Source organism: Hylobates moloch, unplaced genomic scaffold (assembly GCF_009828535.3).
Source record: "Hylobates moloch isolate HMO894 unplaced genomic scaffold, HMol_V3 SCAFFOLD_5, whole genome shotgun sequence".
Taxonomy (NCBI): Eukaryota; Metazoa; Chordata; class Mammalia; order Primates; family Hylobatidae; genus Hylobates; species Hylobates moloch.
In genome coordinates this window covers 73,130,142-73,157,304 of record NW_026652280.1, presented here as the reverse complement: position 1 = coordinate 73,157,304, position 27,163 = coordinate 73,130,142, and the positions used below count along the sequence as shown (strand labels likewise).

Here is a 27,163-nt window from a genome sequence, read left to right as displayed (position 1 = left end):
ACCATGGAATGCTATGCAGCCATAAAAAATGATGAGTTCATGTCCTTTGTAGGGACATGGATGAAACTGGAAACCATCACTCTCAGTAAACTATCACAAGGAAAAAAACCAAACACCTCATATTCTGACTCATAGGTGGGAATTGAACAATGAGAACTCTTGGACACAGGAAGGGGAATATCACACTCCGGGGACTGTTGTGGGGTAGGGGGAGTGGGGAGGGATAGCATTAGGAGATATACCTAATGCTAAATGATGAGTTAATGGGTGCAGCACACCAACCTGGCACATGGATACATATGTAACAAACCTGCACATTGTGCACATGTACCCTAAAACTTAGAGTATAATAAAAGAAATAAATAAAAATAAATAAAAGACTATAATTTGTTTGTAACACAAAGCATAAATACTTGAGGGGATGGATACCCATTTTCATTATGTGATTATTACACACTGCATTTCTGTATCAAAGCATCTCATGTACCCTGTAAATATATACATCTATTATGTACTCACAAAAATTAAAAATAATTGTTTAAAAAAAGGAAAAATAATATTAGTAAATAATCTTACCTTTAAAATGTTAGTCAAAGGTAGTTTTTGTCTCTCCTCTCTTTTTTTTTTTTGCTTTTTTATCGCTTTTTCCCCTGAAAAGTCTCATGTAATTAACCTGATCTGTTAGTTTTTTTCACTATGTATTTTTGAAGCTTTATAATTAATGAAGTGATCCTGTTATAAAATTACTTATCAGAATTTCCCTAAATAGAAATATTAATGAGTTTATTTTTTGGTAGATCACAACCTAAATGCAAAGTGGTACTGCTACTCTGGGCACAATCATTTTTGATTGTGATCTTTAGTATTATCACCAGACGGTGCCTCAAGAAAGACTATTTGTGTAACGTATTTAAGATGTTACAGAAAGGCATCCTTGTGAAATAGGGAATAATTATCACAGGAATTTAAAGAAGTGTAATTCACAAAGCAGGTAAAAAATAACACCTTGTTCAGCCTGAAGGGGAGTGTGGAAGGCAGAAAGAACATGCCCCACCTCCAGGGCCTTGGTCACAGTGCTGGGGGCCAATTGCCTTCAGAGATGCTTTAGTTCTTTTTGATCTCCAACCAAACAATCTAGTTCTCCCCTAGGAGTTGTTGCTCTGAATTATTCGTCAGTGCCAAATGTTTAATTGGTCCTAGATAATGTGTGAAATGTACAAGCGTGAAATCTAAAACTGATTTACTAAACACAAGTATTCCTAGATTTTTTTTTATTCATTTTAGTTTTCTTAACCTATATTAAGGAATACAACATGATTTTTTGATATAATTATTTCTAATGAAGTGGTTCTTATAATCAAGCAAATCAACATATTCTTTTTCCCACATTATTACCCTTTAAATACAAGTATTTCTAATGGAATCTTCAGAATCTTACAAGTAGAGCCATTTTAGAAGGCAGCAAGTTTTACCTGTTGAGCCATACATCACTGATAGCCATTTCTCTTCCATGTCTACTTTGTTTGAACTGCTTGTTCAGTATAAATCACCTTAGAAACAAATGTGCTTCTTTAGAACAATTCTAAAATTATGATTCCTTACAACAGGTATGCTCTCACACATCTTCGGTGTGAAAACACTGTTTAGTGGGTAATTTGGTTTACTCTCAGGGCAAGTTTTTAAAAACTGCAAGTCATTAAGAATCATTTAAGGAAAAATGAAATAGTAAGCATTCGTCTTTGCTATCTTTACAGAGTGAATAAGAAAATAGCAATGATCAGCACCAAGGCTCCTTATGGAGAAAGAGCGGGTGAAATATTTTCTCAGCACTCTTCCTACAAGGGGAGGCCCAGAGTCACCTTGTATTGAAAATCTTACTAGTATAGGACTCAACAGAAAATATATTCCCCAAAGGCCCGTAAGAATTCCTACTTCAAACCCTCAGACTTCAAATAACTGCAAGAACTCCTTGACTGAGGTTAGTTACATGACCGTTTCTCTTTAGGGTTTCATTTCTTTAGCGTAATTCTTGTTTTTAATTTGGTGAAATACTGAGTTGTTCTGTTGACTTTTGCATGTTAAGTAAAGATCATAATTAGCTGTGTTAGCGCAGAAAGGATATGGGAACTTTACATTTTTTAATTCCCTGGAGCTCTCATTTTCAAGAGATATCCATTTGCTAACTTTATTCAATAAATGTGACTAAACTGACACATTTCAAATGTCTTTAAAAGCTGCATTTAAGTTAGGTTTTAGAAATTGCATGTTATTTCCTGATAACTGATGATATACTTTGAGATGCTTTGGCTCACTCTCTAATTGATTGTAGTTTAGCTGTGGTTCATACCGCATTTTTTTTTTCTTTTTTTTGAGGCAGTGTCTCACTCTGTCGCCCAGGCTGGAGTGTCGTGGTGCCATCTCCACTCACTGCAACCTCCACCTCCCGGGTCCAAGTGATTCTCCTGCCTCAGCCTCCTGAGTAGCTGAGACTACAAGCACCCACCATTACACCCAGCTAATGTTTGTATTTTTAGTAGAGACAGGGTTTCACCATATTGGCCAGGCTCTTCTCGCACTCCTGACCTTGTGATCTGCCTGCCTCAGCCTCTCAAAGTGCTGGGATTACAGGCATGAGCCACCGCACCTGGCCCATGTCACTTTTAAAGTTTCTTTGCACCGGCCAGGTGCGATGGCTCATGCCTGTAATCCCAGCACTTCGGGAGGCTGAGGCAGGTGTGTCATGAGGTCAGGAGTTCAAGACCAGCGTGACCAAGATGGTGAAACCCCGTCTCTACTAAAAGTACAAAAAAAAAATTAGCCGGGTGTGGTGGCAGGCACCTGTAATCCCAGCTACTAGGAAGGCTGAGGCAGAGAATTGCTTGAACCTGGGAGACGGAGGTTGCAGGAGCTGAGACTGCACCACTGCACTCCAGCCTGGGTGAACAGGGCAAGACTCCGTCTTGAAAATAAAAAATTTTAAAAAAGCTTATTTGCACCATCTCAACTCTTCCCACCCATAATCACAACTGAATGATTGGCATCCAAACACTTTACCACATATGGATGTTTATTATTTAGTAGAATCCGAAATAATTGCATTTTATGAATTAAACAAAACACTAAAATGTTCATTTCCATTTTTATGTTAAAAGCTTTGTGCTTGGCCAGGCACGGTGGCTCACACTTGTAATCCCAAAATTTGGGGAGGCTGAGGCAGGTGAATCACCTGAGGTCAGGAGTTTGAGACCAGCCTGGCCAACATCATGAAACCTGTCTCTAGTAAAAGTACAAAAATTAGCAAGGTGTGTTGGCAGGCATATGTAATCTCAGATACTCAGGAGGCTGAGGCAGGAGAATCACTTGAACCCAGGAGACAGAGGTTGCAGTAAGCCAAGATCATACCACTGCACTGTAGCCTGGGTGATGGAGACTCCGTCTAAAAAAAAAAAAAAGTGTTTGTGCTTTTCGTACATAAGAGTACATCTTCTGACTATAAAAATCCTGGAAGAAAGCCAAGAAATACTCTTCTGGACATATATTTGTCAATTAATTTATGGCTAAGTCCTCAAAAGCAATTGCAAGAATAACAAAAATTGACAAGTGTGATCTAATTTAGCTAAATAGCTTCTGCACAGCATGAGAAACTATCATGGGATTAAACAGACAGCCTAAAGAATGGAAGAAAATATTCACAAACTATGGATATAGCAAATGCCTATTATCCTATTATCCAGAATCCATAAGAGACCTAAACAAATCAACAAGCAAAAAATAAATAACACCATTAAAAATGGGCAAAGGACATAAACAGGCACTTCTCAAAATAACACATCTAAGTGGCCAACAAACATTAACAAATGTTTACCATTGCTAATCATCAGAAAAATGCAAAACAAAACATCGGTGAGATACCATTTCACACCAGTCAGAATGACTTTTGTTAAGAAAAAAAAAAAAAAAAAAAGAAGTTGGGGAGGCTGTGGAGAAAAGGGACCACACACCATTTGTGGCAATGTAAATTAATTCAGCTACTATGGAGAGCAGTTTGGAAATTAAGAACTAAGAATGACTGTTGGATGCAGCAACCCCATTAGCTTACTAGGGGTATACCAAAAGGACAATAAATCATTGTAACAAAAAGATGCATACACATGTATTTTCATTGCAGCACTATTCACAATAGCAAAGACATGGAGTCAATCCAGGTGCATCCAAGGTAGATTGAAAATCCAAGGTAGATTGGAAAATTCCATATATACCATGGAATACTATGCAGCCATAAAAAGAACAAAATCATGTCCTTTGCAGCAATATGGATACAGCTGGAATCCACTTTCCTAAGCAAACCAACACAGAAACAGAAACCAAATATCTCATGTTTTCACTCATGTGGGAGCTACACATTGGGTGCACATTGTCATAAACATGGGAATAATAGACCCTGGGAAATAAGAACGGGGAGGGACAGAGTGGGCCAGGGTCGAAAAACTACTTATTGGGTCCTATGCTCACTACCTGTGTGATGGGTTCAATTGTACTGCAAACCTCGGCATCCCTCAATATGCCTTTGGAAGAAATCTACAGAGGTACCACGTTAATTTAGAATATAAACTAGAAAAAGAAAAGAAAAGTTTACTATAAGTAGAGAATAGAAATTTATTTTTAAGATAAAATTTATTGAAGTAAAAAATGGATTAAACTTTTATAAAGGGCAGAGTTTTCTAAGAATTTCAAAGCAGTGCATTCATTGCAAAAGATGGCTTTAATTACTTAATCTTTTTTTTTTTTTTTTTGAGACAGGGTCTCACTCTGTCACCAGGCTGGCTCACTGCAACCTCCACCTCCTGGCTTCAAGCAATTCTCCTGCCTTAGTATCCCAAGTAGCTGGGACTACAGGTGCGCATCACCATGCCCAGCTAATTTTTGTATTTTTAGTAGAGATGGGGTTTCCCCCTTTTGGCCAGGATGGTCACGATCTCCTGACCTTGTGATCTGCCTGCTTTGGCCTCCCCAAGTGCTGGGATTACAGGTATGAGCCACCATGCCTGGCCATTGTTTAACCTTGGTACTAATAAAACACTACCTTTCTAAAATCGTGTATATGCAATAGATCAATATTAACTGCATTTTTGTCAGATTACTCTAAACAGCATTACACATATACATCCTCTGTTATCTAAACTTAAAATAAGTAGAAATTTTACTTTATTTATGTGATTATTTTTCTATTTATGCAAACTTCAAGTTATGTCTAGTCACTAAAAATACTAAAGGCCACATTTTGTAAATGATATATTATTTTCATTATAATGTTTCTTATTTAACTTAAACATTATTATTATTTTTACTTATTTTAGATGGAGCCGGACTGTGTAGAACAAATAATTAGAGAAACAAAGAGAAGTACGTTGCCAAAATTTATTAATTAAATTTAGGTTTATTTTAGAAATAAAGTGTAAATAGCAAATGGCATTCCTTTTCATTCTTGGGTTAATAGATACTATGTCAAGTATTTTTTTTCTTACACACATCTAATGAAAGATGTGAAAACAAAAATTTTCACAGAGAAGACTGTACTTATGCACCATAAATTCATCATGTTCCGTAGCTTAAAAAATTCCCAAGAAGTTTGTGCATCTCTTTTTCACTGGCTCTACACTTTCTTAAGTTTTGCCATCCTTATGGAACTGTCAGCCAGCACACTGAAACGATTCTCAGAAAACAAAGACATCATCGGGTTCTCAGGGTTTTGGTAGAGATTGAAGGCCAACAGACCTCAGACTCATTCAGAAATCCTTAGCTGAGCAATAACCCTTCATAAGCAGTCACTTGACAGGTGACATTTTAAATCCCCTGTCATTTACCGTGCCATTGGCTTACACTTGTTCTCAGGAAAAGTTCCAAATTTTTCACCATGAAATTAAAACACCCATGTCAATGTCATTCTTGTCAAGTTACTCAGCCTTTTCTCTCGCCACTTACTGCACTCTGCCCTTTGCTCTAGCACCAAACTGGATGGAGTGGAACTCTGCAGGGCTCTTCCTCACCTCAGGCTCTTTGCCTTCGCCTCTTCCCTCTATCTGGGAAGCTTTTCCTTGTCCTTCAGGTATCAACCTATGTTATCTCCTCCACCAGAAAGCCCATGATATTGACATAAAAGTGGGTAGATGTCCCTTCCATGTGTTCCAATAGTGCCCTGCTGTATACCTGTCATGGTATCTATGACTCTGTATGGACATTTCCTGCCTGTCTGTTTTTTTAGGTTATAGCATATGACTGTTGAGAGGTGGACCATACCATCTTCATCTTATAATTCCAGTGCTCCTTCTAGTACCTTAGCACGTGGCTGTTGATTACATGAATGAAGAAAGAAAAAGCGCTGTTATTTAAACATAATTAGAATTAATGCCATGTGTAAATTATTAAATAGTAATTTTGTATTGTAAATGTACAATACAATTCTTATTACCTCTGATAAAGTTGTCAACTCTTTAGTTTTTAAACTCACACTTAGTTAACTGAAGTGTTTTAGGTAAAGAACATAATTCTTTATTTTTCCTTCCAGCTGTTGCTGTGTTGGACACTTGCTCTCATCTACTTTCTTCTCTGGAATCCACTGGTAAGCCACATCTAATGAAGAGAATATTTAACCATAAAGTCTTAAGGAAAAACTGTATGATTTAAAAGATTATAAAACTTTATTACTGGGCTATTTACACATTTTAATTGTTTCTCATAAAATATGTAACATTACAATATTTACTGAAGTAGGATATTTTTGTATCATATGTATGATGATAATTTATAGGGTATTTTAAATGATGTTTTTTAGCCTCCTTAAGTTTTAAGTGGATCTTGCAAATGAAAACCAGTATTATTGAGTTTGACATATTCAAATTGCCCAAATGTCAGCTGTTTAAACAACCAAGTCATCATTGATACTTTAGTAAAGGTTAGTAAAGGTCATCGAAGCCTTATTTGCATTTTACAGTTTTTATTACTTAGGAGACTTAAGAAGTACCTACCAGATTTGTCCATGCTAATGTTATGATTTTCTTTTTGTACTTCAACTGTATTTTGTATGGAGATACTTTGAGGCTCTGTAAATATCTGGTTACTCCTCAGAACCCACTAGATTTAGCATTTCATGGATGACTTGTGTTTGAACAATTATTACTATGATGGTTGCCAGATGACTATTTTCTTATTGTCTTCTTTGTTCTACATGGAGAAATAAAATCAATAAATAAGGGAGAAGGGAAGCTCATGATTCTGATGCTCCAATTCCCCAAGATTAGGCCAGTGGTAGACATTCCAAGCTGACTTTATGTCTTTTTGATTTGTCTCCATTACTCTGTCAGCACCTTTTTACTTTCTGGCAGAAGATGTTCTAAGCTCTTCTTGTATTTTCTCTGCCCTAGCCCTGGAATGAGTAATTTTTTTTAGAAGCAGAGGTGGAGCCACTGAGGAAGCACAGGCGAGCCCTCCCCAGCGTGTACTCACTGGTACCCAACAGAAGAACCGCTGCCGCCATCCACTGAGGTACCAAGAAACTAGCATAGGGCCTTCTGGCTGTCTGGGGACAGTCCTCATGTGGTCCCTGGCTCAGCCTCAGAGGTTCTGGATTAGTCTTCCTATAGCCTCTGTGCTGTGTCTTTAGATTGGGGCTCTGTGGGAAGGGCCCTGGGAGACCCAACAGCACAGGGTGTCTCATCTGCCAAATGTCCCTCCCTTCCTCACACTCTGACACTCAGGAATAGGGTAGATGGCGTGTCCAGGCAGTGCCAGGCCACCTCACTGTCTCCTTTGAGATGGCCGCAGAGGGCCTTTGGGGTGAGTGTGGAGCTCGGAACCTGGAGCCTGAGGCCAACTGTCTGTCCCTGTGTCTTGGAGGAAAGGCCAAGTCCCAAAAAAACCCAGGGCCTGACCTCTGGGCATGCATGCAGGGAGGCAGGGTCTGTGAGCTGAGGGGGACATTGTAATGAGACTTTGAGCCTCGTTGCTCAGGGGCCTGGTCAGTGGACCATGGTCAGAGATGACCTGGTCATCAGGACCTAGTCATTTGGGACCTGATCAGCAGGGGCCTGGTTAGTGGTGGCCTCCTCAGTAAAGGCCTCATCAGTGGGGACCTGGTGACCTAGTCATTGGAAGCCTGGTCAGTGGGGGGACCTAGTCAGTGGTGGCCTTATTAGTGGGGCCTGATCAGTTGGAATGTAAACAATGAAAAACTGGTTGGTGGGGCATATACAGTATACCAGGGGCCTGGTCACTGTGGGGCCTTAGTGGCTTGGAGCCTGGTCAGTGAGGGCTCGGTCAGCTAGGGACTCATCCATGGGGAATTGTTCAGTGGGGGGTCGGGTGAGCAGCAACCTGGTAAATTGTGGTCTTGTCAGTGGGAACCCGGTCTTGTCAGTGGGGACCAGGTCAGTGGAAAATTGGTCAGTGGGGTCTGGCCCATGAGGCCTATGAAGTGCGGGCCTGGTTAGGAAGACGTGGTCAGTGGGGACTTGATCAGTGGGACCTGGTCAATGGAGGAGTGGTCATTAGGGACCTTATCACTGGGAACCTGGTCAGGGGCGGTTGGTCAGTACCTGGCCTGCTGGCCACTATTTGACCTCAGGCAGGGGGTTTGTCTGTGGAGCCTCCTTGCCTCCGTCTGCAGGGAAGGTGAGTCAGGGCACCCTGGAGGGTGGCTGGAAAGAGAAAGTGAGAAGATGTGTTGAATCCAATACTGCTTGGCAGACCTACAACTTTACAAATGACCTGTGTTCCACCTAGAGAGGGTGCCAGCCCTCTCAGCATTATGCAGTGCCCCTCTGTCTGCATCCCCAGGACCACCATGGGTGGGGAGGGCAGAGATTGGGGAGCACCTATAGAGGCTCTAATGCTCTAAGGTGACAGTGATGAGGACCTGGGTGCACCCATGAGTGGAGAAGCTAGGCCTGTTCAGAGAAGCAAGACAAACACACACATACACACACACACACACACACACACACAGGCACACATGCATACACAAGCACATTACATACACACATGTCAGTTCAGGGGATAGAGGACACTGACTCTGGGCCCTGTTGACCCAAGCAGGCTCCTGTTGTGGTGGGTTGTGTCACCCCACAATGTCACTGTTGCTGAGTGCCCATCGCCTCTGTGTTGTGGAGCAGTTAGAGACACACAGCAGTGTCTGTGAGTAGCTCTGCGTGAAGCACCATTTTCTAGATGAGAGGCACATCTCAACACAGCTCACTGATCAGACTCAGGTGAGTGGGACCTTATCTCTTCTCTTCCTCCTGGCTTGGGGACAGTCACTATCAGGTGGGTGGTTTTGGCCTCTGGGCAGCTACTGAGGGTAATCTCTGAACACTCACCGGGTGCCTGTTCTGTGCTGACAGTCATCTCATTCATCCTTGCAGCAATTCCATTCTGCATCTTTTCTGATCACCTCCGTGACCACCCAGGACAACCCGATCAGGGCCCTGTCACCAGGCCCAATCCGGCTCCGTGATAACCAAGACACAGGTCCAGAGACAACTGTCCTGCATTGTGCCTGCATCTGAACCCCTTGGTGGCTAGTGACCAACACAACATGGAAGAAGCCAGGGCAGCATGCGGCCAGCTGCCCTGCAGCCCCAGATGGCTCCTGAGCCTTGGGAAGTCATTCTTAAAGGGGCAGCTGGTCACTTAGAGGTCCCTAGAGGGAAGGGTGAACGTGCATCCCAACAGCCCTGGCAGCCAGCAGCATGCCATGCATCTTCTCACCCAACCTGTGTGACAGAGGCCCCCTCCTGGGGCAAAAGTTCCATACCTAAAAGGTCCCGTCCTAGTCGGACCTCATCCTGAGCCCTGGGAGGGGAGGGGCACCATGGGCCTCCCTGCAGCAGCCAGGATTACCACCCAGGGGACTCGGCCTTCTGTGGCCCTGGCCAGACTTAGAATTTGGCCCAAGACAAGCTCACTCAGAGCAGCTTCTCAGTACCTGGGGCCTGTGCATGCCAAGCAAGACCAAGCTGGCTCAAAGAGCAACCAGCCACCTCTGCAAGGGTGTGCCAGGAGCAGGTGGAGCAGCCAGCAACCTCCCCCACTCAAGGAAACAGGGATGGCCAGGTTCCCACAGCCTGAGTGACCACCACCTGACAGCTGATGGAGTGGAGGCCTGAGGAAAAGCAGATGGCGCTGGGGCTCTACCTCCAGGGCAGAAGAACTGATTTACCCTGACTGGCAGGGAGTGACATTGGTGGCTGGTCCACCGGCTCCTGGCACACCCTTGCAGAGGTGGCTGGTTGCTCTTTGAGCCAGCTTGGCTTTGCCTGGCATGCACAGGCCTCAGTGCAACAAATGTGCTGCAAATGGAGCCACATAGAGGAAATGAGCAGCAGGCTCAGGAACAGGGTGTGTGCTGCCTTTGGGGCTCCAGTCCATGCATCGGGGCTCCTACAGAACTGTAGGCTTCTCGGGTGCCAAGAGGCAGACCACAGGCCATCTTGAGGAGGACTCTGGTAAGAGCTTCCTTGGGTATGTGGATGATGTCCAGGATGTTGGCCTGGTGTCCCTGAGACAGCACTAAACAGGTCCATGACTGGGTCCAGGTCCTGCCTGGGCTGATTGGCAAAGAGCTCACTGACAGTGTGGAAGGCATCTATGGTGAAGTGGCATCTATGTTCAAGGGCAGAAAGGGCCCAATCTGGTAGATGAACGACACAGCCAGCTTCTGGGTGCAGGCACAGTGCCACATTTTTTGTCACTTCCTGATGTACCCCACCAGCACTGAAGAGAAAGCCTGGAGACAGGGCAAGAGGAAGGCTGAGAAGGATGAGATGGTGAGTGCCAGATTCTTCCTGGCCCTGAGCCCACTCCCAGGGTGACACTCAACCTTTAGGAGTGGGAGAACAAGATTGACGGCTTCAAGTGCTTCACCAAGAAGATGGACAACAGGGCACTCAGCTCAACTTCACAGCCAACGAGTGGTGACAGGCTTTAAGAAAGAGCATCAGAAGGCTGCCAGTTCTTCTTCAGCCTCAGTCAGGCCTTGGAGCTGGACCAGGCCATCCACTTCAGTTTAGATGCCTTCCACACTCTCAGTGAGCTCTTTGCCAATCAGTCCAGGCAGGACCTGGACCCAGCCATGGACCTGTTAGTGCTGTCTCAGGGACACCAGACCAACATCCTGGACATCATCCATGTACACAAGGAAGCTCTTACCAAAGTCACGGACAGCAGGCAACATGTGGCAGAAGGGAAGACAGAGGTGCAGAGGCTGATTATATCAGAATCACAGGAACAGGTTTTCTTTGGCCACTTTGGCTGAAATTCACCACTTCCATCCAATTGCAGTGAGAGACATGGACTCACAGATGCAGCATTTCTTGCAACAAGGGATACTACTTTTTCAAAAAGTCACCCAGGAATTGATAGTGTTGAATGACTCGATACTCGATCGTGGACTGTTTCCAGTTCAAGGATACTTTCTACAGCAGAATAATAACACTAGCAAAGAGCTAGTACAAGGATGGTTTTGTGATCAACTGAAATCCGGCTGAATATAGAATTGTATAGGAAACAGTTAATATGGTGATAGAATAGAAACAGTAGCAAACGTGAACTACATCATGCTATGAATGCCTAAACTACTGCAGTAACTTTTGGAAAAATGATAATACCACTTTATTGTTTTTTGAAGTATGAATATTTTAGTGTATATGCTCTAGACCTCAAATCGTGTAAAGAGTCTCAAAGAAGTTGGCTGGATAAAGCCTGCTGGGGATGTCTTTATATTCAAAGATTGATGATGCAATTTGAATACGTGTCCCCACCGAATCTCATGTTGAATTATATTTCCTAATGTGGAAGGTGGATCCTGGTATAAGGTGATTGAATTATGAAGGCAAATTTCTCATGAATGGTTCAGCACCATCCTCTTGTACCATCCTCACAATAATGAGTGACTTCTCATGAGATCTGGTCACTGAAAACTCTATGTCACCTCCCTACTCTCCATGTTTTCCCCTTGCCATGTGAGACAACTGATTCTTTCTTTGTCTTCCATGATTATTGAAAGATTTCTGAGGCCTCCTAGAAGCAGAAGCACTGTGCTTAGAACCATGAGCCAATTAAACCTCTGTTTCAAAATAAATCATACAGAAAATGGCAAATGAGGACTGGAGCATTGCAATAAAGATACCTGGAAATGTGGAAGCAGCTTTGGAACCAGGTAATGGACGGAGGTTGGAAGAGTTTGGAGGGCTCAAAAGAAGACTGATAGATGAGAAAACTTTTGGACCATCTTAGAGTCTGGTTCAATGGTTGTGACAAACATCCTCACAGAAACATGGACAGTGAAGGCCAGGCTGAGGAGGTCTCAGATATAAATAAGAAGCTTTCTGGAAAATGTCTTCCTTTTGGATATGGAAAGCTTACACAATGCCTGTACCATCATTGTACCTTAGAAGCTGTGAACTTGCCTTTTATTTCAGAGACACATAGGCAAAAGAAACTGTAGCCTTGACCCAGATGAGACTTTGGACTTTGTAACTCTGAGTTCATGCTGAAATGAGTTAAGACTTTAGGAGGCTGCTGGCAAGGCATGATTGTATTTTGCAATGTGAGAAGGACATGAGATTCATGGGGTCAGGGACAGAATAATACGGTTTTTCTCTATGTCCCTACCAAAACTCATGTGGAATTATATTCTGTAATGTTAGAGGCGGGGCCTAGGTGGAAAAACATTTAGTCATAAAATGGTGCAGGTAGATCCTTCACGAATGATATAGGACCATCACCTTGATGCTGTCCTCCTGATAGTGAGTGAGTTCTCATGAGATCTGGTTGTTTAACAGGCTGTGGAACCTCTTTCCTCCCTCTGTCTTCCTCCTACTCCTGCTTTTGGAGACACCTCATTGTCCCTTGGCTTTCTGATATAATGAGGAGGCTTCCTGATTCCTCCCAGAAACAGAAGACACTATGCTTCCTTCACAGCTTGCAGAACCATGAGTCAATTACACCTCTTTTATCCACAATAATACAGAAAATTAGAACTGCAGAGAGGAGCTGTGAAATGTCTTCAAGGCCTTTTTTCCTTTGTCTTGGCTATTAGCACAGTGCTTCTTTATATGCAAATTTCTGAAATCTTGAATGTTTCCCCTTAAATTGGATTTTTATTATTGCTACATAGGCAACCTGCTATACAGATATCTGAAAAAGTAGAAGCAGGCTCAGTAGTGGGTAGCAAACAAAGATTGGAAGGGTTTGGAGGGATTAGAGTATGAGACGGAGTGGGAGGGAGTGATTTAATCATGGATGGCAGGGGTGGGTGTGGAAGGAAAAAGGGGTGGGTAGGGTGGGAAGGAGTAGACTGGCTGTATGGTGGTGGGAGGGTGGTGGGTAGTAGGAAGGAGGATTAGCCTGCTGCAGAGGCAGAGCCTCATAGAAAATCCTTACTAGGGAAGTGCACCTGTGGCTTTGCAGGTTTGAGCCCCCATGGCTGCTCTCATGGACTGGACTAGTGTTGAGTGCCTGTAGCTTTTCCACACGGAGGGTGCAAGCTGTTGGTGGGTCTATGAATCTGGGGTCTGGAGGGTGGTGGCCCCCTGCGTGGGGGCTCCAAGTCCATATTTTCCTTCTGCACTGCCCTAGTACAGGTTTCCCAAGAACTCTTCATCTGCAGCAGGCTTCTGCCTGGAAACAGTGGGAGGTGGGGGTGGGAGGCAGATCCTTCACCAATGCTTAGGCAGCATCGTCTTGATGCTGTCCTCATGATAGTGTTTTCCCATGAGATCTGGTTATATAACAGGGTGTGGCACCTCTTTCCTCTCTGTCTTGCTTCTACTCCTGCCATTTGAAACATCTCATTGCCCCTTGGCCTTCTGGTATGATTGGGAGGCTTCCTGATCTGATCCTCCCAGAAGCAGAAGCCACTATGCTTCCTTTACAGCCTGCTGAACCATGAGCCAATTAAACCTCTTTTCTTTATGATCATACAGAAAATTAGTGCTATGAAGTAGAGCCATGAAATGCCTTCAAGGCCCTTTCCCCTTTGTCTTGGCAACCAGTACTCAGCCTCTTTTCATGCAAATATCTGAAGCCTTCGTGAATTTTCCCCCTGAAAATGGACTTTTTTGTTTTACCACATTGCCAGGCTGTGATAAAGATAGCTGACAATGTAGAACCAGGTTCAGAAGTAGGTAAAAGACAGAGGTCAGAAGAGTTGGGAAAGCTTAGAAGACAGCAAGATGAGGAAAATATTGGACCACTATAGAGAATTGTTAAATACTTGTGATCAGAAGGCTGACAAAAGGATAAACACTGAAGTCCAGACTTAAAAGGTCTCAGATGAAAATGAGGAATTTCCTATGAACAGGAGCCAAGATTACATTTGATTGGCCTTAGCAAAGGACCTGGCTGCATGGGGACCATGCCCTGGAGATCTGTAAAACTATGAACTCGGGGGTGATGATTTAGGATGTATCTGGTGAAATGAACATCTAGGCAGCATAGCACAAGAGGTGTCCTGTTTGCATTGAACAGCCCGTGTTCTTATGGGTGACCTAAGAAATGACTTCAAGTTGGAACTTCAAGTGGAGATCTAAAGTTTGGAAAATTTGGAGCCTGGCCAAGTAGTCAAAAAGAAAAGCCAATTTTGAGGGGGAAAATTCAAGAAGGCTTAGGGTATTTGCATAAAAAGGAACCTAGTGCAAATAGCCAAGACAGTGGGAAACCGGCCTTGAAGGTATTTTAGAGATGTCTGCCGCAGTTGTTGCTGTCACAGGCCCTAGGGCCTAGCAGAGAAGAATGGTTTCCTAGGCCAGTCCCATGGCCCTGCTGCTGTGCCCAACCACAGGACACTGCTGCCTGCATCCCTGCAGCTCCAGCACCAGCCATGGCTGAAAGATGCACAGGTACAGCTTGGGTCATTGCTTCAGAGGCGGCTCAAAGCCTTGATAGTTTCCATATGGTGTTAAGCCAGTAGGTGCACAGAGAAAGAGACTAGAGGCTTGGGAGCTCCCATCTAGACTCCAGAAGATGTACAGAAAATCCTGGATGTTCAGGAAGAAACTTTTCCAAGAGGCAGAGTCTCATGGGGAACCTCTACTAGGGGAGCAAAGAAGGGACCTATGGAGTTGAAGCCCCCACACAGGGAGGCATCATTCTCTAAATCCCAGATTCATAGACCCACAAACAGCTTGCACCCTCAGTGTGGAAAAGCTATGGGCACTCAACAACAGCCCTGTCTATGAGAGACAGCCGCAGAGGCTGAACACTGCAAAGCCACATGTGCAGATCTGCCCAAGGCCTTGGGAGCTCAGCCCTCATAGCCCTGTGCCATGGATGTGGGACAACGATTCAAAAATGATGATTTTGGAGCTGTAGGATTGAGTGACTGGCCTGCTGGGTTTTGGACATTTATGTATCCTATGAGTCCCATCTGTGTTTTGTGCTTCTTTCTAGCAATTTTTTTTTTCTGTTGGCTGGGAATGCTTACCCATTGCCTGTGCAATCATTGTACCTTGGAAGTAGTAAACCTGCTTTATAATTCAGTGGCTCATGGGCAGAAGGGACTGTAGACTTGTCTCAGATAAGACTCTGGGCTTTGGGCATTTGAGTAAATGCTGGAATGAGTTAAGATTTGAGAGACTCTAGGGAAGGCATCATTGCATTTTGCAATGTGAGAAAGACATGAACTTTGGGGGACCAGGGACAGAATAATAGGTTTTGGCTCTCTGTCTCTACCAAAGCTCATGTGGAATGTTAATGAGAAATGTTAAAGGTGGGGGCTGGTGGAAGGTGATTTAATCATGGTGGAGAGTGGAGGTTGGATGGTTGGCGGGGCGGGGAGGTTTGGGGGGATTGGGGGGTGGGGAAGGTTGGAGGGGATTGGGGGCTGGGGTAGGTTGGAGGGGATTGTGGTGGGGTTGGGGGTGAAAGGCAGGGTTGGGGGTGGATCCTTCACAAATGGTTAAACACCATCTCTTTAATGCTGTCCTTCTGATAGTGAGTTCTCTTCATGATTTTGGAGCTGTGAGATTGAATGAACACTGACCTACTGGATTTTGGATGTCCATTGGGCCTGTGGTTCCATTTGTGTTATTTTTCTTGGAAATTTCTTCCCTATGGATTGAGAAAGCTTACCCAATATTGTACCTTGAAAGAAACAAACACCCTTTTAACTTCAGGGACTCATAGGCAGAAGAGACTGTAGCCTTGTCTCAGATGAGACTTGGAACTTTTTATGTTTCAGTTAATGCAGGAATGAGTTAAGGCTTTTGGAAACTTTTGAAAAGGCACGATTGTATTATATTCTGTGAGAAGGATATGAGATTTTGGGGGTCAAGGTCAGCATAATATGATTTGGCTGTGTGCCCCTGGAAAAACTCATGTGGAATTGTAATCCCAAATGTTGGAGGTGGGGCCTGGTGGGAGATTATTTAATCATGGATGGGAGGGGTAGGGGTGGAAGAAAAAAGGGGTGGGTAGGGTGGGGAAGAGTAGGCTGGCTGTAGGGTGGTGGGAGGGTGGTGGGTAGTAGGAAGGGGGAGTAACCTGCTGCAGAGACAGAGGCTCATGGAAAACCTCTACCAGGGCAGTCGCCTGTGGCTTTGCAGGCTTTGGCCCCATGGCTGCTCTCATGGGCTGGGCTGGTGTTGAGTGCCTATCACTTTTCCATACTGAGGGTGTGAACTGTTGATAGGTCTATGAATCTGGGGTCTAGAGGATGGTGTCCTCCTGCATAGCCACTCAAAGACCTCGTTTTCCTTCTGCACTGCCATAGTACAGGATTTCTAAGAGCCTCTGCCTCTGCAGCAGGCTTCTGTCTGGAACAGTAGGGGGTGGAGCTGTGTTGGGGGGGCGGATGCTTCACCAATGGTTAAGCACCATCTTCTTGATGCTGACCTAGTGATAGTGAGTTCTCATGAGATCTGGTTATATAACGGTGTGGCACCTCTTTCCTCTCTCAGCTTTGCTCCTACTCCTGCCGTATGAAACATTTCATTGCTGTTTTCCTACTGGTATGATTGGGAGGCTTCCTGAGTCCTCCCAGAAGCAGAAGCCACTATGCTTTCTTTACAGCCTGCAGAGCCATGAGCCAATTAAATCTCTTTTTATTATGATCATACAGAAAATAAAGTACTGCGAAGTGGAGCTATGAAATATCTTCAACGACATTTCCCCATTGTCTTGGCTATTAGCACTGGACTCCTTTTTAATGCAAATATCTGAAACCTTCTTGAAGTTCCCCACTGAAAATAGACTTCTTTTTCTTCTACATTGCCAGGCTGCAACAAAGATAGCTGAAAATGTAAAGCAGGTTCAGAGGTGGGTAACACCCAGAGGTTGGAGGGTTTGGAGAGCTTGAAAGAAGACAGGAAGGTGAAGGAAATTTTGGACCATTGTCGGCACTTGTTAAATAGTTGTGATTAAAAGGCTGGGAGAAGGATGGACAGTGAAGGCCAGGCTTACAAGGTCTCAGATGAAAATGAGGAAATTACTGGGAAAAGGAGCCAAGGTTACTTTTGTTTTGCTGTAGCAAAGAACATGGCTGCAGGGCAACCTTGCCCTCAAGATCTGTGAAACTTTGAACTTGAGGGTGATGATTCAGTGCATATCTGATGGAATGAACTTCTAGGCAGCATAGCACAAGGGGGGTCCTGTCTGCATCAAACAGCCTGTGCTCTTATGTGTGACCGAGGTTATGTGTGACCGAGGAAATGACCTCCAGTTGGAACTTACATTTAAATGACAAGCAGAGCTCAAAAGTTTGGAACATTTGCAGCCTGGCCAAGTGGTCAAAAAGAAAAGCTGATTTTCGGGGGAAAATTCATGAAGGCTCCAGAAATTTGCATAAAATGGAGGCCAGTGCTAATAGCCAAGACAATGGGGGAAAAAGCCTTGGAGGCATTTCAGAGATGTTTGCAGCAGCCCTTCCTGTCACAGGCCCTGGGGCCTAGGAGAGAAGAATGGTTTCCTGGGCCAGCCCCATGGCCCTGGTGCTGTGTGCAGCCTCAGGACACTGCTGTCTGCATCCTGGCAGCCCCAGCTCCTGCTCCGACCTTGGCTGAAACAGGCACAGGTACAGATTGCATCACTGCTTCGGAGGGTGCAAGCTATAAGGCTTCATGGCTTCCACATAGTGTTAAGCCAGCGAGTCCATAGAGCACTAGCCCAGAGGCTTCAGAGCCTTCATATAGATTTCGGAAGATGTATGAAAATGCCTGGGTGTCCAGACAGAAGGCTGCCAAAAAAGCAGAGCCTCCTGGGAAACCTCTACTAGGGCAATGCAGAAGGAAAATACGGGGTTGGAACCCCCACACTGGAGGCCAGCATCATACAGACACCAATTCATAGACCCACCAAGAGCTTTGTACCCTCTGTGGGTAAAAACTACAGGCACTCAACACCAGCACAGCCCATGAAGGCAGCTGTGGGGACTGAACACTGCAAAGCCACAGGTGCAGACCTGCCCAAGGTCTTGGGAGCCCAGCCCTCATGCCGTTGTGCCCTGGATGTGGCACAAGGATTAAAAAAGGATGACTTTGGGGCTGTAGGTTTGAATAACTGGCCTGCTGGGTTTTGGATTTTCATGGGACCTGTAAGTCCCATTTGTGTCTTGTTCTTCTCTCTGGCAAAAATCTTCCTTTTGGGTGGGAATTCTTACTCAGTGCCTGGACAATCATTGTACCTTGGAAGTAGTTAACTTGCTTTGTATTTCAGAGGCTCAGGGGCGGAAGGGACTGCAGCTTTGTCTCAGATGAGACTTTGGGCTTCAGACATTTGAGTAAATGCTGCAATGAGTTAAGACCTTGGGGTCTTAGCCAAGATGATGGGGAAAAGTCATTGAAGGCATTTCATAGCTTCACTTCACAGTACTAATTTTCTGTATGATCATAACAAAAAGGGGTTTAATTGGCTCATGGTTCTGCAGGCTGTAAAAAAAAAAGCATTGTGGCTTGGGGAATGGTAAGTAAGGCATCACTGTATTTTGCAAAGTAAGAAGGACATGAGATTTGGGGAGGCAGGGACAGAATAATAAGATTCAGCTGTGTGTCCCTATGGACACATGTGGAATTGTAATCAGAAATGTTAAAAGTGGGGCCAGGTGGAAGGTGATTTAATCATGGAGGGCACTGGGTGTTGGAATGTGGAGATTGGGGAGAATGGGTGGATTATGGTGGGGGTGAGGGGTGAAAAGTGGGGGTGGGGGAGGATCCCTCACAAATGGTTAAACACCATCTCCTTAATCCTTTCCTCATGATGGTGAGTTCTCATGATGGTTTTGGAGCTGTGAGATTGAATGGATACTGGCCTCCTGGGTTTTGGACTTGCATTGGCCCTGTGATCCCATTTGTGTTATTTTCCTGGCAAACCTCTACCTTTTGGATTGAGAAAACTTACCCAATGCCTGTATCATCATTGTACATTGAAAGAAAAGAACTCCCTTTTAAATTCAGGGACTTATAGGCAAAAGGGACTGTAGCCTTTTCTCAGGTGAGACGTTGAACTTTTTACATTTGAGTTAATGCTGAAATGACTTAAGACTTTTGACAACTTTTGAAAAGGCATGATTGTATTTTATTCTGTGAGAAGGATATGATATTTGGGGGATCAGGGTCAGAACAATATGGTTTAGCTGTGTGTCCCTACCTAAACTCACATGTAATTGTAATCCCGAATGTTGCAGGTGGGGCCTGGTGGGAGGTGATTTATTCATGCATGGGAGAGGGGTGGGGTTGGAAGTAAAAACAGGTGGGTAAAGTGGGGAGGAGTAGCCTGGCTGTAGGGTGGTGTGTAGCAGGAGGGGAGTAGCCTGCCACAGAGGCAGAGGCTCATGGAAAACCTCTACTAAGGCAGTGCACCTGTAGCTTTGCAGGGTTTAGCACCTGCAGCTGCTACCATGGGCTGTGCTGGTGTTGAGTGCCTGTAGCTTTTCCATACTGGGTGTGTGAGCTGTTGGTGGGTCCATGACTCTTGGGTCTGGAGGATGGTGGCGTGGGGGCTCCAAGCCCATATTTTCTTTCTGCACTGCCCTAGTAGAGGTTTTCCAAGAGGATCTGCCTCTGCCTCAGGCTTCTGCTTGGAAACAGTGGGTGGTGGATATGGGGTGATGGGTGGATCCTTCACCAACAGTTAAGCACCATCTTCTTGATGCTGATCTCCTGATAGTGAGCTCTCATGAGATCTAGTTGTATAACAGGATGTCACACCTCTTTCCTCTCTCTGTCTTACTTCTACTCCTGCCGTATGAAACATTTCATTGCCACTTGGCCTTCTGGTATAATTGGGAGGCTTCCTGAGTCCTCCTACAAGCAGAAACAACTATGCTTTCTTTACAGCCTGAAGAACTGTGAGTGAATTAGACCTCTTTTCTTTATGTAGATACAGAAAATCAATGCTGTGAAGTGAAGTTATGAAATGACTTCTAGGTATTTTCCCCAATCTCTTGGCTATTAGCACTGAGCTTTTTTCAATGCAAATATTGGAGGCCATCTTGATGTTTCCCCCGATAATGGACTTTTCTTCTTTTACCACATTGCCAGGCTGCAAAAAAGATAGCTGACAGTGTAGAAGCAGGTTCCAAATTGGGTAATGGCCAGAGGTTGGAGAGTTTGGAGAGCTTGGAAGGAGACAGGAAGATGAGGGAAAGTTTGGACCATTGCAGAGACGTGTTAAATAGTTGTGATTAAAAGGCTGAGAGAAGGATGGACAGTGAAGGCCAGGCTTGTAAGGTCTCAGATGAAAATGAGGAACTTACTGGGAAAAGGAGCCAAGGTTTTTTTGTTTTGCCTTAGCAAAGTAATTGGCTACACAGTGACCCTTCCCGGGAGATCTGTGAAACTGAACTTGAGGGTGATGATTTAGGGTGTATCTGGTGGAATGAACTTCTAAGCAGCAAAGCTCAAGAGTTGTCCTGCCTACGTCCAACAGCCTGTGCACCTATGTGTGATCAAAGAAATGACCATAAGTTGGAACTTATATTTAAATGAGAAGCAGAGCTTAAACATTTGGAAAATTTGTAATCTGGACAAGTGGTCAAAAAGAAAAGCTGATTTTCAGGGGGAAAATCAAGAAGGCTTCGGATATTTGCATAAAAAGGAGCCCAGTACTAATAATTCAAGACAATGGGAAAAAGGCCTTGAAGGCATTTCAGAGACCTTTGTAGCAGCCCTTGCTGTCACTGGCCCTGGGGTTTAGGAGAAAAGAATAGTTTCCTGGCCCAGCCCCATGGCTCCACTGCTGAGTGCAGCCTCAGGACAGTGCTGCCTGCATCCCTGCACCTCCATCTCCAGCTCCAGCCATGGATGAAATATGCAAAGGTACAGCTTGTGTCACTGCTTCAGAGGATGCAAGCTCCAAGCCTTGGTGGCTTCCACATAGTGTTAAGCCAGCAGGTGCATAAAGCACAGGACTAGAAGCTTCAGAGCCATCGTCTGGACTCCAGAGGATATATCAGAAAGCCTGAGTGTCTAGCCAGAAGTTTTCCAAGAGGCAGAGCCTCATGGTAAACCTCTACTCAGACAGTACACAAGGAAAATATAGGGTTGGAGTCCCCACACAGGGAGGCACCATTTTCCAGACCTCAGTTTCATAGACCCACCAGCTGCTTGCACCCTTAGTGTTGAAAAGCTACAGGCACTCAACACCAGCCTAGCCAATGAGGGCAGCTGTAGGGGGAAGATTCTGCAATGCCACAGGTGCAGAGCTGCCCAAGACCTTGGGATCCCAGCCATCACACCACCCTGTGCTCTGGATGTGGATATAGATTCCAAAAAGATGATTTGGAGCTGTATGATGGAATGACTGGCCCGCTGGGTTTTTGACTTGCAGGGAATTTGTAAGTTCCATCTGTGTTTTGTGCTTCATTCTGGCAAATTTCTTCTTTTTGGCTTGGAATGCTTTCCCAATGCCTGTACAATCATTGTACCTTGGAAGTGGTTAACTTGCTTTGTATTTCAGAGGCTCAGGCCAGAAGGTATGGCAGCCTTGTCTCAGAAGAGACTTTGGGCTTTGGACATTTGAGTAACTGCTGGGATGAGTTAAGATTTGGGGGACTCTAGGGAAGGCATCATTGCATTTTGCAATGTGAGAAAGACATGAACTTTGGGGGACCAGGGACAGAATAATGTTTTGGCTCTGTGTCTCTCCCAAAACTCATGTGGAATGTTAATGGGAAATGTTAAAGGTGGGGGCTGGTGGAAGGTGATTTAATCATGATGGAGAGTGGAGGTTGGATGGCTGGGGGGAGGCGGGGAGGGTTGGGGGGATTAGGGGTGGGGAGGGTTGGGAGTGAAAGGCAGGGGCGTGGGGTGGATCCTTCACAAATGGACATTTGAGTAAATGCTGGAATGAGTTCAGACATTGGCGGACTGTAGAGAATGCATCATTGTATTTTGCAGTATGAGAAGGATGTGAGACTGGGGGGCCAAAGGGAGAATAATATGATTTGGCTCTGTGTCCCCACCAAAACTCATGTGGAACTGTAATGGGGAATGTTAAATGTGGGGCTTGGTAGAAGGTGATTTAATCATGGTAGAGAATGGGGGTTGGAGGGTGGATGGGGGAGAATGGGGGTTCATGGTATGGGTGGAGGTGAAACATGGGGATGGGTGGCAGATCCTTCACAAATGGTGAAATACTATCTCCTTAATGCAGTCTGTGTGATAGTGAGTTCTCATGATAAATGAGTGCTGTCCTGCTGGGTTTTGCACTCACAATGTGCCTGTGTCCCATTTGTGTTATTTTTCTGGGAAAATCTTCCCTTTGGTTTGAGAAAGCTTACCCAGTGCCTGTGCCATCACTGTAACTTGAAAGAAAAGAATTGTCTTTTACATTCAGGGAGTCATAGGCAGAAGGGATTGCAGTCTTGTCTTGGATGAGACTTGAACTTACTACACTTGAGTTACTGCTGGAATTAGTTAAGATTTTTGGAAACTTTTGAAAAGGCATGTTTGTATTTTTCTGTGTGAGAAGGACATGAGATGTGGGGGTGTCAGGGTCAGAATAATATGGTTTGGCTGTGTTTCCCTACAAAAACTCATGGGGAATTGTATTCCTGACTGTTGTAGGTGGGGCCTGGTGGGGATGATTTAACCACAAATGGGAAGTTGGTAGGGGTGGAAGGGAAAACAAATGGGTAGGCTGGGGAGGAGTAGGCTGGCAGTAGGGTGGTGAGAGGGTGGTGGGCTGTAGAAAGGGGGAGTAGCCTGTTGCAGAGGCAGAGGCTCATGGAAAACCTCTACCAGGGCAGTGCACCCGTGGCTTTGCAGGCTTTAGCCCCCATGGCTGCCCTCGTGGGCTGGGCTGGTGTGGAGTGCCTGTAGCTTTTCCACACTGAGAGTGCAAGCTGTTGGTGGGTCTATGAATCTGGGGTCTGAGGATGGAAACCTCCTGCGTGGGGCCTCCAAGCCCATATATTTTTTCTGCTCTGCCCTAGTAGACGTTTTCCAAGAGGCTCTGCCTCTGCCTCGGGCCTCTGCCTGGAAACAGTGAGAGGTGTCGGTGGTAGGGGGCAGATCTTTCACCAATGGTTAAGCAACATCTTCTTGATACTGACCTTGTGATAGTGAGTTCTCAGGAAATCTGGTTGTATAACAGGGTTATACAACGTGTGGCACCTTTTTCCTCTCTCTGTCTTGCTTCTGCTTCTGCCATATAAAACATCCCATTGCTGCTTGGTCTTCTGGTATGATTGGGAGACTTCCTGAGTCCTCCCAGAAGCAGAAGCCTCTATGATTTATTTAAAGCTTGCAGAACCATGAGCCAGTTCAACCTCTTTTCTTTCTGATTATACAGAAAATTAATGCTATAAAGTATAGCTATGAAATGCCTTCAAGGCCTTTTCCCTATTGTTATGGCAATCAGCACTCAGCTTCTTTTCAGGAAAATATGTGAAGCCTGCATTAATTTTTCTTCTGAAATGGACTTTTCTTCTTTTACCACATTGCCAGGCTATGACACAGGTATCTGAAAATGTAGAAGCAGGTTGAGAAGTGTGTAATGGTCAGAGGTTGGAGAGTTTGGAGGTCTTGGAAGAAGACAGGAAGATGAGGAAAAGTTTGAATCAGTGTAGAGACTTGTTAAATAGTTATAATTAAAAAGGTGACAGAAGGATGGACAGTGATCACCAGGCTTAGAAGGTCCCACATGAAAATGAGGAGCTTGCTGGAAACAGGAGCCAAGGTCACTTTTGTTTTTTCCTTAGCAAAGAATGTTGCTGCATGATGCCCCTAACCTGGAGACCTGTGAAATTTTGAACATCAGGGTGATAATTTAGAGTGTATTTGGTGGAATGAAATTTTAGGCAGCAAAGCTCAAGAGGTGTCCAGTCTGTGTCGATCAGCCTGTGGTCCTATATGTGACCAAAGAAATGACCTCAAGATGAAACTTATATTTAAATGAGAAGGAGAGCTGTAAAGTTTGGAAAATTTGCAGCCTGGCCAAGTGGTCAAAAAGAAAAGCTGATTATCAGTGGGAAAGTTCAAAAAGCCTCCAGAAATGTGCATAAAATGGAGTTCAGTGCTAATAGCCAATACAATGTTAAAAAGGCCTTGAAGGCATTTCAGAGACTTTTGCAGCAGCCCTTGCTATCACAGGCCATGAGGCCTGGGAGAAAGGAATGGTTTCCTTCTCCAGCCCCGTGGCCCCGCTGCTATGTCCATCCTCAGGACACTGCTGGCTGCATTTCTGAAGCTCCAGTTCCAGCCATGGCTGAAAGATGCACATGTACAGCTTGGGTCACTGCTTCAGAGGGTGCAAGCTGCAAGCCTTGGTGGCTTCCACATAGTGTTAAGCCAGCAGGTGCACAGAGCACAAAACTAGAGGCTGGGGATCCTTTGTCTGGACTCCAGAGTATGTATGGAAAAACCTGGGTGTCCAGGTCAAAATTTTCCAAGAGGCAGAGCCTCCTTTACTAGGGCAGTACAGAAGGAACATATAGCGTTGGAACCCCATACAGGGAGGCACCATCCTGCAAATGCCAGATTCATAGACTCACTAGCAGCTTGCACCCTCATTGTGGAAAAGCTATAGATACTCAGCACCAGCCCAGCCCATGAGGGCAACTGTGGAGGTTAGACCCTGCAAAGTCACAGGTGCAGACCTGCCCAAGGTCTTGGGAGCCCAGGCCTCATATCCTTGTGCTCTGGATGTGGGATCTGGATTAAAAAAAAAATGATTTGGAGCTGTAGGATTCAATGACTGGCCTGGGTTTTTGACTTGTATGGTGTCTGTAAGTCCCAACTGTGTTTTGTGCTTCTTTCTGGCAAATTTATTCCTTTTGGCTGGGAATACTTACCCAATGCATGTACAATCATTGTATTTTGGAAGTAGTTAACTTGCTTTGTATTCCAGAGGCTAAGGGTAGAACATATGGCAGCCTTGTCTCAGAAGAGACTTTGGGCTTTGGATATTTCAGTAAATGCTGGAATGAGTTAAGAGATTGGGAAACTGTAGAGAAGGCATCATTGTATTTTGCAGTGTGAGAACAACATAAGATATGGGGGCCAGGGTCAGAATAATATGATTTGGCTCTGCATCCCTACCAAACTCATGTGGAATTGTAATGAGGAATGTTAAAGGTGGGGCCTGGTGGGAGGTGATTTAATCATGGAGAAGCATGGGGGTTGGAGGTAAGGGTGTGGAGAGAATGGGGGAGATTATTTTTTGGGTGGGAGTGAAAGATGAGGGTGGGGGGGCAGATCCTTCACAGATGGTTAAGCACTCTCTCCTTAATGCTGTTCACATGACAGTGAGTTCTCTTGATGATTTTGGAGCTGTGAGATTGAATGGATACTGGCCTCCTGGGTTTTGGACTTGCATTGGGCCTGTGGTCCCATTTGTGTTATTTTCCTGGGAAATTTCTTCCCTTTGGATTGAAAAAGCTTACCCAAAGCCTGTACCATTATTGTACCTTGAAAGAAAAGAACATCCTTTTAAATTCAGGGACTCATAGGCAAAAGATATTGTAGACTTGTCTCAGATGAGATGTTGAATTTTTTACCTTTGAGTTAATGTTGGAATGAGTTAAGACTTTTGGAAACTTTTGAAAAGGCATGAATATATTTTGCTGTGTGAGAAGGACATGAGACTGTGGGGGATCAGGGTCCAAATAATATGATTTGGCTGTGTTTCTTTACCAAAACTCATGTGAATTGTAGTCCTTAATGTTGGAGGTGGGGCCTGGCTGGAGGTGATTTAATCATGGACGGGAGGGGGCCAGGGGTGGAAGGAAAAGGGGTGGGTAGGGTGAGGAGTAGGTTGTTAGTAGGGTGGTGAGAGGGTGGTGGGTAGTAGGAAGGGGGAGTAGCCTGCTGCAGAGGCAGAGGCTCATGTAAAGTCTCTACTAGGGCAGTGCACCTGTGGCTTTGCAAGGTGTAGCCCCCATGGCTGCTCTCATGGGCTGGGCTGGTGTGGAGTTCCTGTAGCTTTTCCACTCTGAGAGTGCAAGCTGTTGGTGGGTCTATGAATCTGTGGCCTGGAGGATGGTGGCCTCCTGTGCGGTGGCTCCAAGCCCATATTTTCCTTCTGCACTGCCCTAGCAGAGGTTCTCCAAGAGGTTCTGCCACTGCAGGAGGCTTCTGCCTGGAAACAGTGGGGGGTGGTGTGGGTGGATCCTTCACCATTGTTTACTCTTCCTGATGCTGATCTCCTGATAGTGAGTTCTCATGAGATCTGGTTGTATAACTGGATGTGGCACATCTTTCCTCTCTCTGTCTTCTTCCCACTCCCGCCATATGGAACATCTCATTGTCACTTGGCCTTCTGGTATGATTGGGAGGCTTCCTGATCCTCCCAGAAGCAGAAGCCACTTGCTGCCTCTACAGCCTGCAGAACCATGAGCCAACTAAACCTCTTTTAAAAATGATATGACAGAAAATTTGTACTGTAGAGTGGAGCTATGAAATGCCCTCAAGGTCTTTTCCTCATTTTTTTTTACTATTAGCATTTGGCTTCTTTTCTATGCAAATACCTGAAGCCTTCTTGAATTTTCCCCCTAAAAATGGACTTTTCTTTTACCACATTGCCAGGCTGCCACAACGATAGCTGAAAATGTAGAAGCAGGTTCAGAAGTGGGGAATGACCAGAAGCTGCACAATTTGGAGGACTTGGAAGAAGAAAGAAAGATGAGGGAAAGTTTGGACTATTGTAGAGTCGTGTTAAATTAAAAGGGTGACCA

The 27,163-nt window shown here is 44.8% G+C and overlaps 1 long non-coding RNA gene across 1 annotated transcript; it reads left to right on the top strand.

The window, feature by feature from the left end:
* The first annotated feature begins 7,359 nt into the window (after nucleotides 1–7,359).
* LOC131383479 (uncharacterized) lies at nucleotides 7,360–9,948 on the top strand. The gene is made up of 3 exons (XR_009213528.1): nucleotides 7,360–7,542; nucleotides 9,091–9,263; nucleotides 9,417–9,948. It is a non-coding gene; the product is annotated as an uncharacterized LOC131383479 (long non-coding RNA).
* The last annotated feature ends 17,215 nt before the right edge of the window (nucleotides 9,949–27,163 follow it).